Here is a 17,167-nt window from a genome sequence, read left to right on the forward strand (position 1 = left end):
CCGATGCCGCACCACGCCCGTTGACCTCGTCCCATGCCCGGGCGGGCTACGCCTCGCCCCCACCCGATGGCACTCGCCCCTGCTGGCCTCTGTGCCACTGCACGTGGGGCCCGGCCCCAAAACAAAAAAAAGTTTAAAACATATATTAATAAAAATAATTAATTAATTAGTTAAATGCTTAATTAACTTAATTAATTAATCCTAATTAACCTAATGAACTATTTTAGTTAGTTAAATCTATAGTTAGTTAGAGTAGTCAATGGCAGGTGGGCCCCACCCCCTGTTGACCAGTCAAATGTTGACTGGTCAACTGGGCCCCCCTGGACCCGCATGTCACCCTCTGTTACACCTTTGTGTACACAGATCTGGGGGCACATAGCATTTTAGCTATTTAATTTCAAAATAATAATAATAAATCCATAAATGTTTAAATCCTTGAAGAATCATAGAAAATAAATCGTAACTCAGATGAAAATGTTTTCTACATGAAAGTTGCTCAGAACGACGACCAGATGCGCCCTCCGTCCATCTGCCACACACCCCTAACATAGCGAACATTGAACTTTTCCCCTTCACTTCGTCTGTCCGAAAATGCCTAACTTTGGGAAAACTTTCCTGGATGTTATCCCCCTCTGCCAGTGGTGTGTAGCACCACCTTAGAACATGTCTAGCTCTGCCTGTTGTCTTGTCATGCATCTGTTTGCTCTGTATTTACTATTTCTCCCCCTATTCTCTCCGGTAGACCTCAAGACCGCTGCTGATGCCCCTTTGATCGACTGCTTCGACGATGACCCCTCCTTCTCGCCTGAGCAACCAGGCAAGCCCTCCCTTTTGATCATCCTGATATCGCCCATTCCATTATCTCATGATTGCATTAGATTTTGCTACTGTAATTGCTTGCTCCTATTCTGATGCATAGCCTGCTTTTGTACCTGCTGTTGTACGTTACTTGCTTATCCTAAACTGCTTAGTATAGGTTGGTTAGGGATCCATCAGTGACCCCCACCTTGTCTTTGTTGCCCCTGCTTCATCATCGATGACTCGATCAACGTGATCGACAACCAGAGCCTGACACCTCACATCAGATCACGCCCCTTTTGTTGCTCGACTCTGCAAAGCTACTATCGAGTGCCGAGGGTGAGATCTCACAACGCTGTAGTGTAGCTATTCGGTCGTGGTCAACGAGGGTGGTTCCTCCTTCACCATCCCGATACGGCTCTGTCATGCAACCCCTCAAGTGTGAACCTCGAGGGTGGTTCCTCTTACATTCACCTTGATGATTACATCGAGTGGAATTCACCGGGGGTGATTCCTCGGGTTTTCCCCTTGATGTTTGGACACACGGTTACCTTGACTTTACTTAAGACCATTGTTGAAGTCGGGTCGGCCCTGAGGGGAGTTTTCTACGTGGCACGACCGGGTAGTCTGGGCCCTTGCTGTAAGTCCATGAGACAGGGCGACGGGGTCACATTATCGCGAGTCTCTGCTCGTCTCCGCGAACCCCCAATGCACTAACAGGTTTGGGTATTTGTTCTGAGTTGGCCTCTGGCCTTTATGCACTAGCCACCACACGAGAATAGTTATGGGCCTCGACATCGTAGTATCAGCCGAAGCTTTATCAGACGTCCAGTTCAGCATGGCGGCACAGTCGGATCGTGTCGACCATCTGAGGTGGCGCTGGTATTCACCCTGCGTGCAATGACCCGAAGTGCAACGGGCGATGGGCCCAAGACCCCGGGGCACTTAGGATGTAGACCGGCGGGGACCTCTCTGCTGAGCCTAGGTAGGGCTCCGACGTGTTGATCTTCCAAGGCCGGGCATTGACCCGGAAAAGTGTGTCCGGCCAGAGTGATCGAGCGTGTTGGGTAACACGGTGCACCCCTATAGGGAAGATATATATTGGAATACCATGTCCATGGTAATGGGCGTTCAGACTTGTATCCTGATCTTATACAACTAGAACTGGTTACTTGAGACATGTGATGGATATGTGGCTCCAGGATTGCTTTCTCGTAGGGAGTCGAGGAAGGATCTCTGGGCGTTAATGTTACAACATGCTTGTTAATTAAACTGCTATTCTTTACTCCTCTACATGCTGCAAGATGCTTGGAGATGCTAGTCTTTGATAGGCTAGGCCTTCTCCTCTATTCTGGCATTCTGTAGTTCAGTCCACCGATACAACCCTTCCATTTGATACCAATGCATACTTAGTATAGATCTGATGCTTGCGAGTACTTTGGATGAGTACTCACGGTTTCTTTGCTACCCCCTTTGCCCCCCTTCTTTCTTCTTTCCAGTTGTTGCAACCAGATGGTGGATCCCTGGAGCCAGATGCCACCGCCGACGGATAATACTACATGGACGCCGCCTAAGACCAGGAGTAGTTAGGAGGTCCCAGGCAGGAGGCCTTGCCTCTTCGATCATGTTGCTTTTGTGCTAGCCTTCTTAAGGTATCCTTGTTTAACTTATGTTTGTACTCAGATTTTATTGCTTCCGCTGACTCTTGGGTATCGAGCTTGTATTCGAGCCCTCGAGGCCCCTGACTTGTAATATGAAGCTTGTATTGTTTTGATTTGTGTCTAAAGTTGTGTTGTGATATCTTCCCGCGAGTTCCTGATCTTGATCGTACACATTTAGATGTCTGATTAGTGTACGATTGAATCGGGGGTGTCACAAGTAGGTATCAGAGCCGACTGCCTGTAGGAATCCCCCTTTACAACTCCTTGGTCGAAGTTGAGTCTAGTCTTTGAAAACTTTGTTACTAACATGGCTGTGTGGCTTACCAGCCCACGGCGCCATTGGGTGGTATTAGGATCTTTTACTCCTCGTCTATACTCTGGGATTCTGATCTCTCTTCTATTCGGGTTAAATGATTTTGTTAACTCTAACTCTAGGTTCTCGTAAATACGTTCTCCCGGGGAGCCCCTCACTCCAGATGATTGCTTGGTGCACCAGAAGACTCTGAAGATACTCTCTGATGTTTTCCCAAGATCATTGTACCCTTCGTTGTTGCAATCCCTACCACCGATAATCCTTATGGGTAACTACCTACATTGTCGTTCATACCTTCATCCCCAGTTGATCTAGTTATTACAAGATACTTTGAAATACTATCCGATCTTTCAATAATCCTCTCCAACTATTGCTCTGCTAATACTTATCTGCTTGCATTATGGTTACTTCCATATGTCTAGCAATACTTATTATCATCCTTTGTCATCGCAATTTCGGGCATTTGATTCGATTTGTTTGTGAATACTCGCGATCATCTGTCCTGTTTTATTGGTCCCTATGATAATCTGTGCCAAATTTTGACTATAAATTGAACTAACCAAATGTCCATGCATGTCACAAAATATTACATCATTGAAAACTATGTTCAAATACGAATCCAAGGATATAATTTTTGTTAACATGCACTAAAATTTTGTCAGTTAAATCTTTGGTCAAAATTTAGCACAAATTACAAAGGGGACCAATTAAGATTGTAATCTCACATTTTGTTTTGATGATACTCCCACATAGAAAATATAAATAATAATGCATGTTGGTGCAACCCACGTTTCCGATAATTTTACCCGTGGGTTGTTCATAATTTTTACAAGGCGGTGGTTGTTCACTTAATGAAGGGTCTAGTACGAGACTTGAATGATACAAAATTTGACCTGGCACACCGTAACACCACTTGGAATAAGCAGTTAGCTATCTCAAAAAACTATCAACAACTCAAAAAAATGACGACCTAACACGTACACAATTTTAAATGATTGTTTTGATGGAGTGAAAAACCAAAACTACCCCACTATACATACATACATACATATATATATATATATAGAACAACACTATTCTAATAATGGGATTAGAATAGTTATTTGGGTCACAACGCCCTTATAAGTTGGCGAAAGGAACTACCCAAAGTGCTCCACCAGTCTCGTGTAAAAAAATCCACCTACTACGTACCTCCCCACAACTGGCCGTCAGGACCTTCTCCCAATCCACCGCCGCAGACCCTGCCCCCTCCCAGCGCGTCGCCATCCGCGGGCCCTTCCGACGCGCCGCCACCCGCGCCTCCTTGCGGCGAGTCGCCGCTCCCGCCTCCCCCGGTGCGAGGCGGCCCCATCTTCTTCTGGCGAGCCGCCACCCCTGCCTCCTCTGTCGCGAGGCAGCCCCCGCCTTCTTCTGGTGAGCTGCCGCCACCGCCTCCTTCCGGCGCGCCGCTGCCCCCGTCCTTCCTGCGTGAGGCCACTCCTGCCTTCCCCCATCCCAGTTGTTGTCCGGCATCCCGTAGCCGATGCACGGGGCTCTGCTGTTAAAACCACCGCCGATGGGCTCATCACCCACATCGTGCCGCCACCTCCGAGATCCTACCACCCATGCATGCGAGCGCCCCTCCTCTTGGAGGGCAACGAATGAACTCGTTCACCATCCCTCTTCTCTAGCTTCATGCTCCTCCGTTGACCCAATCCAGAAGCTGGCCTCGATGTGTGCCTCTGCCATGTAGGTGTTCGTCATAATGTCTAGGAGGTTTCCTATAGAAAAAACAATGGATGTTACCTCCTTATCTATGCCCTCTTTACCGAAGTCTAGTCGACAGTATGAAGACACCCTTCTGATTCTTATAGGAGGTCAAACGAAGCGTTCATGGCAGGTCAAACAAAATGATGGTAGTAGGCCGAACAAACTGCATGTGTACATGAAATACAAATCTTATCGTGCTACTGGCTAGAATACACAATATAAAGAGATCTATTGCTCCTATCCAAAAATATTTTTCTCATTGGAAAGAAGTGTAAGTTTGATTTCCACATGTTCCTGGTTGAAAAATGTGTGTGTGTTTTTGTAAGAAAAAGAACGGAGAATGAATAAAGATAGTTGAGGAGAAGTTCATAGTGTGATGTAAGGAGTTTCTAGTGTTCACTTTGGGAGAGGGTACATCCAGGAGAAATTTATAGTGTGTTTGCTGCTATGGCTATTGCCTCTACTTCACTACAAGTTCTAACCCAGTAAAAAGATGCATTTTCTAAAGGGATGAGCTCAACGTGCATGTTCTCGAATTCTTGAAGTTTTTATGGCATCATCCTGAAGGAAATATGCCCTAGAGGCAATAATAAAGTTGTTATTTATATTTCCTTATATCATGATAAATTTTTATTATTCATGCTATAATTGTATTAACCGGAAACTTAGTACATGTGTGAATACATAGACAAACAGAGTGTCACTAGTATGCCTCTACTTGACTAGCTCGTTGATCAAAGATGGTTAAGTTTCCTAGCCATGGACAAAGAGTTGTCATTTGATAAACAGGATCACATCATTAGAGAATGATGTGATTGACTTGACCCATCCGTTAGTTTAGCGCTATGATCATTTAGTTTATTGCTATTGCTTTCTCCATAACTTATACATGTTCCTATGACTATGTGATTATGCAACTCTTGAATACGGGAGGAACACTTAGTGTGCTATCAAACGTCACAACATAACTGGGTGACTATAAATATGCTCTACAGGTGTCTTCAATGATGTTTGTTGAGATGGCATAGACCGAGATTAGGATTTGTCACTCCGTGTATCGGAGAGGTATCTCTGGGCCCTCTCGGTAATGCACATCACTATAAGCCTTGAAAGAAATGTGACTGATGAGTTAGTTATGGGATGTAGCATTACGGAACGAGTAAAGAGACTTGCTGGTAACGAGACTAACTAGGTATGTTGATACCGACGATCGAATCTCGGGCAAGTAATATACCGATGACAAAGGGAACAACGTATGTTGTTATGCGGTTTGACCGATAAAGATCTTCATAGAATATGTAGGAACCACTATGAGCATCCAGGTTCCGCTATTGGTTATTGACCGGAGATGAGTCTCGGTCATGTCTAGATAGTTCTCGAACCCATAGGGTCCACACGCTTAACGTTCGGTGACGATCGGTATTATGATTTTATGTGTTTTGATGCACCGAAGGTTGTTCAGAGTCCTGGATATGATCATGGACATGACGAGGAGTCTCGAAATGGTTGAGACATAAAGATCGATATATTGGATGACTATGTTTGGACATTAGAATGGTTCTGGGTGAGTTCAGGCATACACCGAAGTACCGGGAGGTTACCGGAACCCCACGGGAAGTATATGGGCCTTATTGGGCCATAGTGGGAGAGAGGAGAAGGGAGCCCAGGAGGGGGCGCCCCACCCCAAGCCCAATCCAAATTGGTTAGGTGGCTGGCCCCCCTTTCCTCCCCCCTCTCCCCCGCTTCCTTCCTCTCCTAATCCAACTAGGGAAGGGGGATCCTACTCCCGGTGGGAGTAGGACTCCTCCAGGGCACGCCATAGAGGGCCGGCCCCCCTCCTCCACTCCTTTATATACGGGGGAGGGGGCACCCCATAGACACACATGTTGACAATTGTTATAGCCGTGTGCGGTGCCCCCTCCACCATAATCCACCTCGATCATATCGTTGCAGTGCTTAGGCGAAGCCCTGTTCCGGTAGCTTCATCATCACCGTCATCACACCGTCATGCTGACGAAACTCTCCCTCGACACTCAGCTGGATCTAGAGTTCACGGGATGTCGCCGAGCTGAACGTGTGCAGATCGCGGAGGTGCCGTACGTTTGGTGCTAGGATTGGTCGGATCGTGAAGACGTTCGACTACATCAACCGCGTTGTCATAACGCTTCCGCTTACGATCTATGAGGGTACATGGACAACACTCTTCCCCTCTCATTGCTATGCATCACCTTGATAGATGTTGCGTGTGCGTAGGAATTTTTTTGAAATTACTGCGTTCCCCAAAGTGGCATCCGAGCCAGGTTTATGCGTAGATGTTATATGCACGAGTAGAACACAAAGGAGTTGTGGGCGTGTGTATATACATATTGCTTGTCGTCACTAGTTGATTCTTGATTCAGTGGTATTGTTGGATGAAGCGGCTCAGATCGACATTACGCGTACGCTTACGCGAGACTGGTTCTTCCGACATGCTTCACACACAGGTGGCTGGTGGGTGTCAGTTTCTCCAACTTTAGTTGAATCGGATTCAATGAACAGAGTTCTTTCTGAAGATCAAAAAGCAATCACTATACCGTGTTGTGGTTTTTGATGCTTAGGTAAGAACGATTCTTGCTCAGCCCGTAGCAGCCACGTATAACTTGCAACAACAAAGTAGAGGATGTCTAAATTGTTTTTGCAGGGCATGTTGTGATGTGGTAGGGTCAAGACATGATGCTAAATTTTATTGTATGAGATGATCATGTTTTGTAACAGAGTTATTGGCAACTGGCAGGAGCCATATGGTTGTCGCTTTATTGTATGAAATGCAATCGCCATATAATTGCTTTACTTTATCACTAAGCGGTAGTGATAGTCGTAGAAGCAATAGTTGGCGAGACGACAACGATGCTTCGATGGAGATCAAGGTGTCAAGCCAGTGACGATGGTGATCATGACGGTGCTTTGGAGATGGAGATCAAAGGCACAAGATGATGATGGCCATATCATATCACTTATATTGATTGCATGTGATGTTTATCCTTTATGCATCTTATTTTGCTTAGTTCGGCGGTAGCATTATAACTTGATCTCTCACTAAATTTCAAGGTATAAGTGTTCTCCCTGAGTATGCACCGTTGCTACAGTTCATCGTGCCGAGACACCATGTGATGATCGGGTGTGATAAGCTCTATGCTCACATACAATGGGTGCAAGCCAGTTTTGCACACGCAGAATACTCAGGTTAAATTTGATGAGCCTATCATATGCAGATATGGCCTCGGAACACTGAGACCGAAAGGTCAAGCGTGAATCATATAGTAGATATGATCAAGATAGTGATGTTCACCATTGAAAACTACTCCATCTCACGTGATGATCGGACATGGTTTAGTTGATATGGATCACGTGATCACTTAGATGATTAGAGGGATGTCTATCTAAGTGGGAGTTCTTAAGTAATTTGATTAATTGAACTTTAATTTATCATGAACTTAGTACCTGATAGTATTTTGCATGTCTATGTTGTTGTGGATAGATGGCCCGTGCTGTTATTCCGTTGAATTTTAATGCGTTCCTAGAGAAAGCTAAGTTGAAAGATGATGGTAGAAATTACACGAACTGGGTCCATAACTTGAGGATTATCCTCATTGCTGCATAGAAGCATTATGTCCTGGAAGCACCGCTAGGTGACAAACCCGCTGCAGGAGCAACGCCAGATGTTGTGAACACCTGGCAGAGCAAAGCTGATGAATACTCGATAGTTCAGTGTGCCATGCTTTACGACTTAGAACCGGGACTTCAACGACGTTTTGAACGTCATGGAGCATATGAGATGTTCCAGGAGTTGAAGTTAATATTTCAAGCAAATGCCCGAATTGTGAGATATGAAGTCTCCAATAAGTTCTACAGCTGCAAAATGGAGGAGAATAGTTCTGTTAGTGAACATATACTCAGAATGTCTGGGTACCACAACCACTTGACTCAGTTGGGAGTTAATCTTCCTGATGATAGTGTCATTGACAGAGTTCTTCAATCACTGCCACCAAGCTACAACAGCTTCGTGATGAACTATAATATGCAAGGGATGGATAAGACAATTCCTGAGCTCTTCGCAATGCTAAAGGCTGTGGAGGTAGAAATCAAGAAGGAGCATCAAGTGTTGATGGTCAACAAGACCACCAGTTGAAGAAAAAGGGTAAAGGGAAGAAGGGGAACTTCAAGAAGAATAGGAAGCAAGTTGCTGCTCAAGTGAAGAAGCCCAAGTTTGGACCTAAGCCTGAGACTGAGTGCTTCTACTACAAAGGGACTGGTCACTGGAAGCGGAACTACCCCAAGTATTTGGCGGAGAAGAAGGATGGCAAAGTGAATGGTATATTTGATATACATGTTATTGATGTGTGCCTTACTAATGCTCACAGTAGCGCCTGGGTATTTGATACTGGTTCTGTTGCTAATATTTGCAACTCAAAACATGGGCTACAGATTAAGCGAAGATTGGCTAAGGACGAGGTGACGATGCGTGTGGGAAATGGTTCCAAAGTCGATGTGATCGCCGTCGGCACGCTACCTCAACATCTACCTTCGGGATTAGTTTTAGACCTAAATAATTGTTATTTGGTGCCAGCGTTGAGCATGAACATTATATCTAGATCTTGTTTAATCCGAGACGGTTATTCATTTAAATCAGACAATAATGATTGTTCTATTTATATGAATAATATCTTTTATGGTCATGCACCCTTGATGAGTGGTCTATTTTTACTAAATCTTGATAGTAGTGATACACATATTCATAGTATTGAAGCCAAAAGATATAGGTTTAATAATGATAGTGCAACTTATTTGTGGCACTGCCATTTAGGTCATATTGGTGTAAAGCGCATGAAGAAACTCCATGCTGATGGACTTTTGGAATCACTTGATGCTTGCAAACCATGCCTCATGGGCAAGATGACTAAGACTCCGTTCTCCGGAACAATGGAGCGAGCAACAGAATTGTTGGAAATAATACATACTGATGTATGCGGTCTGATGAGTGTTGATGCTTGCGGCGGGTATCTTTATTTTCTTACCTTGACAGATGATTTGAGCAGATATGGGTATATCTACTTGATGAAACATAAGTCTGAAATATTTGAAAAGTTCAAACAATTTCAGAGTGAAGTGGAAAATCATCGTAACAAGAAAATTAAGTTTCTACGATCTGATTGTGGAGGTGAATATTTGATTTATGAGTTTGGTCTTCATTTGAAACAATGCAAAATAGTTTCGCAACTCATGCCACCTGGAACACCACAACGTAATGGTGTGTCCGAACATCGTAACCGCACTTTATTAGATATGGTGTGATCTATGATGTCTCTCACTGATTTACTGCTATCGTTTCGGGGTTATGCTTTAGAGACAGCTGCATTCATGTTAAATAGGGCACCATCAAAATCCATTGAGATGACACCTTATGAACTGTGGTTTGGCAAGAAACCCAAGTTGTTGTTTCTTAAAGTTCGGGGCTGCGATTCTTATGTGAAAAAGCTTCAACTTGATAAGCCCGAACCCAAATCGGAGAAATGTGTCTTCATAGGATACCCAAAGGAGACTGTTGGGTACACCTTCTATCACAGATCCGAAGGCAAGATATTCATTGCTAAGAATGGATCCTTTTTAGAGAAGGAGTTTCTCTCAAAAGAAGTGAGTGGGAGGAAAGTAGAACTTGATGAGATAATTGTACTTGCTCCCTTATTGGAAAATAATTCATCACTGAAATCAGTTCCAGTGATTCCTACACCAGTAAGTGAGGAAGCTAATGATGATGATCATGAAACTTCTGATCAAGTTACTAACGAACCTTGTAGGTTAACCAGAGTAAGATCCGCACCAGAGTGGTACGGTAATCCTGTTTTGGAGGTCATGTTACTTGACCATGACGAACCTACGAACTATGAGGAAGCGATGATAAGCCAAGATTCCGCAGAATGGCTAGAGGCCATGAAATCTGAGACCAGATCCATGTATGAGAACAAAGTGTGGACTTTGGTTGACTTGCCCGATGATCGGCAGGCCATAGAGAATAAATGGATCTTCAAGAAGAAGACCGGTGCTGATGGTAATATTACTGTCTACGAAGCTCGACTTGTTGCAAAAGGTTTTCGACAAGTTCAAGGAGTTGACTAAGATGAGACTTTCTCACCCGTAGCGATGCTTAAGTCCGTCCAAATCATGTTAGCAATTGCCACATTTTATAATTATGAAATTTGGCAAATGGATGTCAAAATTGCGTTCCTTAATGGATATCTTAAATAAGAGTTGTATATGATTCAACCGGATGGCTTTGTCGATCCAAAAGGTGCTAACAAAGTGTGCAAGCTCCAGCGATCCATTTATGGACTGGTGCAAGCCTCTCGGAGTTGGAATATACGCTTTGATAGTGTGATCAAAGCATATGGTTTTATACAGACTTTTGGAGAAGCCTATATTTACAAGACAGTGAGTGGGAGCTCGGTAGCATTTCTGATATTATATGTAGATGACATATTGTTGATCGGAAATGATACTAAATTTCTGAATAGCATAAAAGGATACTTGAATAAGAAATTTTCAATGAAAGACCTCGGTGAAGCTGCTTATATATTAGGCATCAAGATCTATAGAGATAGATCAAGACGCTTAATTGGACTTTCACAAAGCACATACCTTGATAAAGTTTTGAAGAAGTTCAAAATGGATCAGGCAAAGAAAGGGTTCTTGCCTTTGTTACAAGGTGTGAAGTTGAGTTAGACTCAATGCCCAACCATTACAGAAGATAGAGAGAAAATGAAAGTCAACCCTATGCTTCAGCCATAGGTTCTATCATGTATGCAATGATGTGTACCAGACCTGATGTGTGCCTTGCTATCAGTTTAGCAGGGAGGTACCAAAGTAATCTATGAGTGGGTCAATGGACAACAGGCAAGAACATCCTGAAATACCTGAAAAGGAATAAGGATATGTTTCTTGTTTATGGAGGAGACAAAGAGCTCATCGTAAATAGTTACATCGATGCAAGCTTTAACACTGATCCAGATGACTCTAAGTCACAAACCGAATACATATTTTTATTAAATGGTGGAGCTGTCAGTTGGTGCAGTTCCAAGCAGAACGTCATGGCGGGATCTACATGCGAAGCGGAGTACATAGCTGCTTCGGAAGCAACAAATGAAGGAGTCTGGATGAAGGTGTTCATATCCGATCTAGGTGTAATACCTAGTGCATCGGGTCCAATGAAAATATTTTGTGACAATACTGGTGCAATTGCCTTGGCAAAGGAATCCAGATTTCACAAGAGAACCAAGCACATCATGAGACGCTTCAATTCCATCTGCGATCAAGTCAAGGAGGGAGACATAGAGATTTGCAAGATACATACGGATCTGAATGTTGTAGATCCGTTGACTAAGCCTCTCTCACGAGCAAAACATGATCAACACAAAGACTCCATGGGTGTTAGAATCATTACAATGTAATCTAGATTACTGACTCTAGTGCAAGTGGGAGACTGAAGGAAATATGCCCTAGAGGCAATAATAAAGTTGTTATTTATATTTCCTTATATTATGATAAATGTTTATTATTCATGCTAGAATTGTATTAACCGGAAACTTAGTACATGTGTGAATACATAGACAAATAGAGTGTCACTAGTATGCCTCTACTTGACTAGCTCGTTGATCAAAGATGGTTAAGTTTACTAGCCATGGACAAAGAGTTGTCATTTGATAAACATGATCACATCATTATAGAGTGACATGATTGACTTGACCCATCCGTTAGCTTAGCACTATGGTCGTTTAGTTTATTGTTGTTGCTTTCTCCATAACTTATACATGTTCCTATGACTATGAGATTATGCAACTCCCGAATACCAGAGGAACAATTAGTGTGCTATCAAATGTCACAACGTAACTGGGTGACTATAAAGATGCTCTACGGGTGTCTCCGATGGTGTTTGTTGAGTTGGCATAGATCGAGATTAGGATTTGTCACTCCGTGTATGGGCGAGGTATCTCTGGGCCCTCTCGGTAATGCACATCACTATATGCCCTGCAAGCAATGTGACTAATGAGTTAGTTATGGGATGTAGCATTACGGAACGAGTAAAGAGACTTGTCGGTAATGAGATTGAACTAGGTATGATGATACCGACGATCGAATCTTGGGCAAGTAACATACCAATGACAAAGGGAACTGCGTATGTTGTTATGTGGTTTGACCGATAAAGATCTTCGTAGAATGTGTAGGAACCAATATGAGCAGCCAGGTTCCGCTATTGGTTATTGACCGGAGCTGAGTCTTGCTCATGTCTACATTTTCTCGAACCCGTAGGGTCCGCACGCTTAACATTCGGTGACGATCGGTATTATGAGTTTATGTGTTTTGATGTACGGAAGGTTGTTTGGAGTCCCGGATATGATCACGGACATGATGAGGAGTCTCTAAATGGTCGAGACATAAAGATCGATATATTGTACGACTATGTTTGGACATCGGAATGGTTCCGGGTGAGTTCGGGCATATACCGGAGTACCGGGAGGGTACCGGAACCCCCCGGGAAGTATATGGGCCTTATTGGGCCATAATGGGAGAGAGGAGAAGGGAGCCTAGGAGGGGGCGCACCCACCAAGCCCAATCCGACTTGGGTGGGGCGCCAGCCCCCCTTCCTTCCTCTCCTAATCAAACTAGGGAAGGGGGAGAATCCTACTCCCGGTGGGAGTAGGACTCCTCCAGGGCGCGCCATAGAGGGCTGGCCCTCCCCCCTCCTCCACTCCTTTATATACGGGGGAGGGAGCACCCCATAGACACACAAGTTGACAATTGTCTTAGCCGTGTGCGGTGCCCCCCTCCACCATAATCCACCTCGGTCATATTGTTGCAGTGCTTAGGCGAAGCCCTGTTCCGGTAGCTTCATCATCACCGTCATCACACCGTCGTGCTGACGAAACTCTCCCTCAACACTCAGCTGGATCTAGAGTTCGCGGGACGTCACCGAGATGAACGTGTGCAGATCGCGGAGGTGTTGTACCTTCGGTGCTAGGATCGGTCGGATCATGAAGACGTTCTACTACATGAACCACATTGTCATAACGTTTCCCCTTTCGGTCTACGAGGGTACGTGGACAACACTCTTCCCCTCTCGTTGCTATGCATCACCTTGATAGATCTTGCGTGTGCATAGGAATTTTTTTGAAATTACTGCGTTCCCCAGCACACCCCTCGTGGAGTACAAACACAGGCAACTCATGCATAAAACAAATATAAAAAATTAAAATCAAGAAGTCCATTATAAAAGAATAAAATAAAAATAAGTTGAAACTAAAATAACGAAGCAGTTTAAAATTTATGTTGAATGGATTTTTTGTGTTTCTAAAAAACATAGAGGTTCTAATTTAAGAAAACCTAGAGGGAATTCATGTTACAATTTTAAAAAGGTATAAGACAGAAAAAAGACATGTGGCGATTCACGGAAAAAATAGTTGAGTTCATCAAAACCGAATTATCAAAGTTCAAAGTAAAAAGTCATAGAGGTTCAAATTTAAAATAAGGGAGAAGTCCCATGTTTATTACAAAATCAAGAAGGTCAGATTAAAAAGTATAGAGAAGTTCAAATTGTTTATAAAAATGGATTCTGCCCATTCCTAAAAAAACATGGAAGTTCAAATTTAAATAATAGAGCGGTCATATGCTTATTACAAAACTAAGAAGTTCAAATTTAAAAAATGGTGAAGTTCGATGTCTATAAAAATTCGGATTTGTCACATTATTAAAAAATAAAACCAAGAAGTTCAAAATTTTAAAACAAAGAGGTTCAAAGAACTCGATTTTCCTCGTTTCTAAAGAATAAAACTAAGAAATTCAAATTAAAATAACACAAAAGTTCAAAGTTGACAAAAACCTCATATTCTCGTTCTAAAGAATGACTAAGAAGTTCAAATGAAAATAAGGGAACAACAAAAAAAGTTTTAAAAATATTTTCCCTGTTTTTTAGAAATTTGGATTTTCCCCGATACGAAAGATTAAACCAAGAAGTTCAATTTTAAAAAACAAAGTAATTCAATGTACATTAAAAACTCAGTTTTTCTTGTTACTCAAGAATAAAACCAAGAAGTTCAATTTTAAAACGTGGAGAAGTTTGACATTTAATTAAAAACTCGAATTTTTTTGGTTACTAAAGAATAAAACAAATAAGTTCAATTCAAAATAATGAAATTTTTTGATGTTTCTAACAAAACTACAATTTTCATATTTCTAAAAATACATAAAATAAATTCAAATAAAAAAGTTAGAGCGGTTCGATATAGAAGTTAGATGATTATAGAAAACTCAGATTTTCCTCGTTATTAAATTATGGAAATAAGAAGTTCAAAAATAAAAAAGAAGAAGTTCAACTTTTAAAATTAGAACGCTTCAAAATTTCATAAAAAGGATTAAAAATAAAACCAGGAAGTCCATTTTAAAAAGATGGAGAGGTTCGATGATTATAGAAAACTCATATTTTCCTCATTATTAAAGAATGGAAAAAAGAAGTTCAAAAAATAAAATAACAAGAAGTTCAACTTTTAAAAATAGAGCGCTTCAAAATTCATAGAAAAGGATTAAGAAAATTAGATTAAAAATTCACAAAAAAACTCAGATGTTTCCAAGTGACCGAGAGAAGTTTAGATTGATAACTGCGAGAAGTACACGTACTACACGGTGTGCATTTTGTATTAAACAAATAAAAAAGCATAGGCTAAAAGTTTTGTTGTTATAAGTTCAAGTCCTCCGTTGGGGAAAGTTAAAAAAATTATTGTGAGAGATGTTTGTACAAAAGAAATATCATTTGTGTAACACTGACGAATGCATAAGAAAATTACAAATGAAAACACGTCACAGAAGTTCAACGTGAAAACAGTAGGAAGTTCAACTACTACAGTGAATGAATTTTAGATGAAAAACTTTTAAAATTGTCACGAGTATGAAAAAAGATCAACGCAGGAAAGTTGCGTGTTTACAATAGCTTTCCACCAGTATATCACTTGCTCAATTCCGGTGAGTGTTTCGGTGAGTGGATGGAGAGCTACGGGCAAAAAAAGCACGTGGAAAACAGAGTGAAGTTCAAGTAGACATGCTGAGAAGTTCAAGTTCTTCATGCGGTGCATTTTCGAAGAATCTGTTTCGCGATAAAGGTAGAATGAATGATCCCTCCATTTTCAAAATTACTTGAAAACGGCTAGGAATCAGAGAAAACCATCAACATGAAAACGGCTCGCCGTTTTCGTAACTTTTCAACGGTGTATTATTTGCCCCATTCCGATAAAGTTTGTAGAAATTACGGCTAAAATACGTTTTTAGCCATTTTGAAAATTGACTTAAAACACTAAGGAATTGGGAGAAACTATATATACCAAGAAGTTTCGCATTTCCTAAAGATTTCCAATGTCATATCATTTGCTGCATTCAGACGTATGGTTAAAAAGTTAGCTCGAAAATATGAACTTGGTGGAACTTGTACCGTTTTCTAAATTACTTTTAAACCATTCAAAATTAGAAATAAAATTCAACATGAGAAAGTAGCACATTTTCATAATCTTTCCAACGCCATATCATTTACCTCAATTGGATTAGCCGTTTAGAAATGACATCGAAAATACGAACTTGGTTGTTTAGTTTGCAAAATTTTACTCTTTAACCATAGGGAATTAGAGAAAACTTTCAACATGTGGAAGGTGCGGTTTTGCAGCAGCTTTATAACGCCATATTATTTGCCTCATTCCGATAAATTGTTTAGAAATGCGATCGAAAATATGATTCACGTTTTTTGTATGAAGAAAAAACGGTTTTCAAAACTGCTCTTAAACCGCTCACATTTTGCCAAAAATATTTACTTGGGTTATGATACTCGTGTGCATAGCTTTTCAATGGTATATTGCAAGCCCCATTTTGGCAATGTTGGCAGAAGTTCAACCTAGCACTTGTGGAAGTTCAACATACTACTGCCGGGGCAGGTCAGGTGTGATCATAATATTATTCTCATGCCTCAAGGTGCAGAATAAGTTATTATTCATCGCTCAAGGTGCAGAATAAGTTATTCTTCACCCGAGGTAATATTACGATCATCTCATAATTAAATTACATTTGGAATCTATAATACCTAAATAGCTCATCCCCACTAACATATTTCATTTGACATGCGGCCTACCCAACTCATCTCAACATGCAGCTATGCCATCTCAGCACTCACGCCACATCAGCAGATTTTTGAATCGCGCATGCATGTTATAGTTCAACAAAAATACTACTACTCTGTTTGTTTGGTGCAAGCGAGGTGCGTCCGTTGATATTACAAGGAAGGTGAATTTTGGTGCGCGTGAGACCAGCCAGTAATGCCAAACGAGCACGCAGCCAATTTCATCCAAGCGCATGAATGTACGTTAAACCAATGCATGTAGTTAATGAATTGGGTCATGCCTTGGTCTTGGCGCTTTTAGGCCATCCGTCTGTTCCCTTCCTAACATTAATTTCCGGGCGTGTTATCATCTCCACTACAGTTTCCTTTCATTCCATCTCCTCCCTATTTTCCCTTTCTCTTCATCTTCTCCATCCGGTGCCACTCGCACAAATAAATCAACCCCTTGGTCTTATGTTTGGATTC

This window comes from Triticum dicoccoides, chromosome 1A, assembly GCF_002162155.2.
Source record: "Triticum dicoccoides isolate Atlit2015 ecotype Zavitan chromosome 1A, WEW_v2.0, whole genome shotgun sequence".
Taxonomy (NCBI): domain Eukaryota; kingdom Viridiplantae; phylum Streptophyta; class Magnoliopsida; order Poales; family Poaceae; genus Triticum; species Triticum dicoccoides.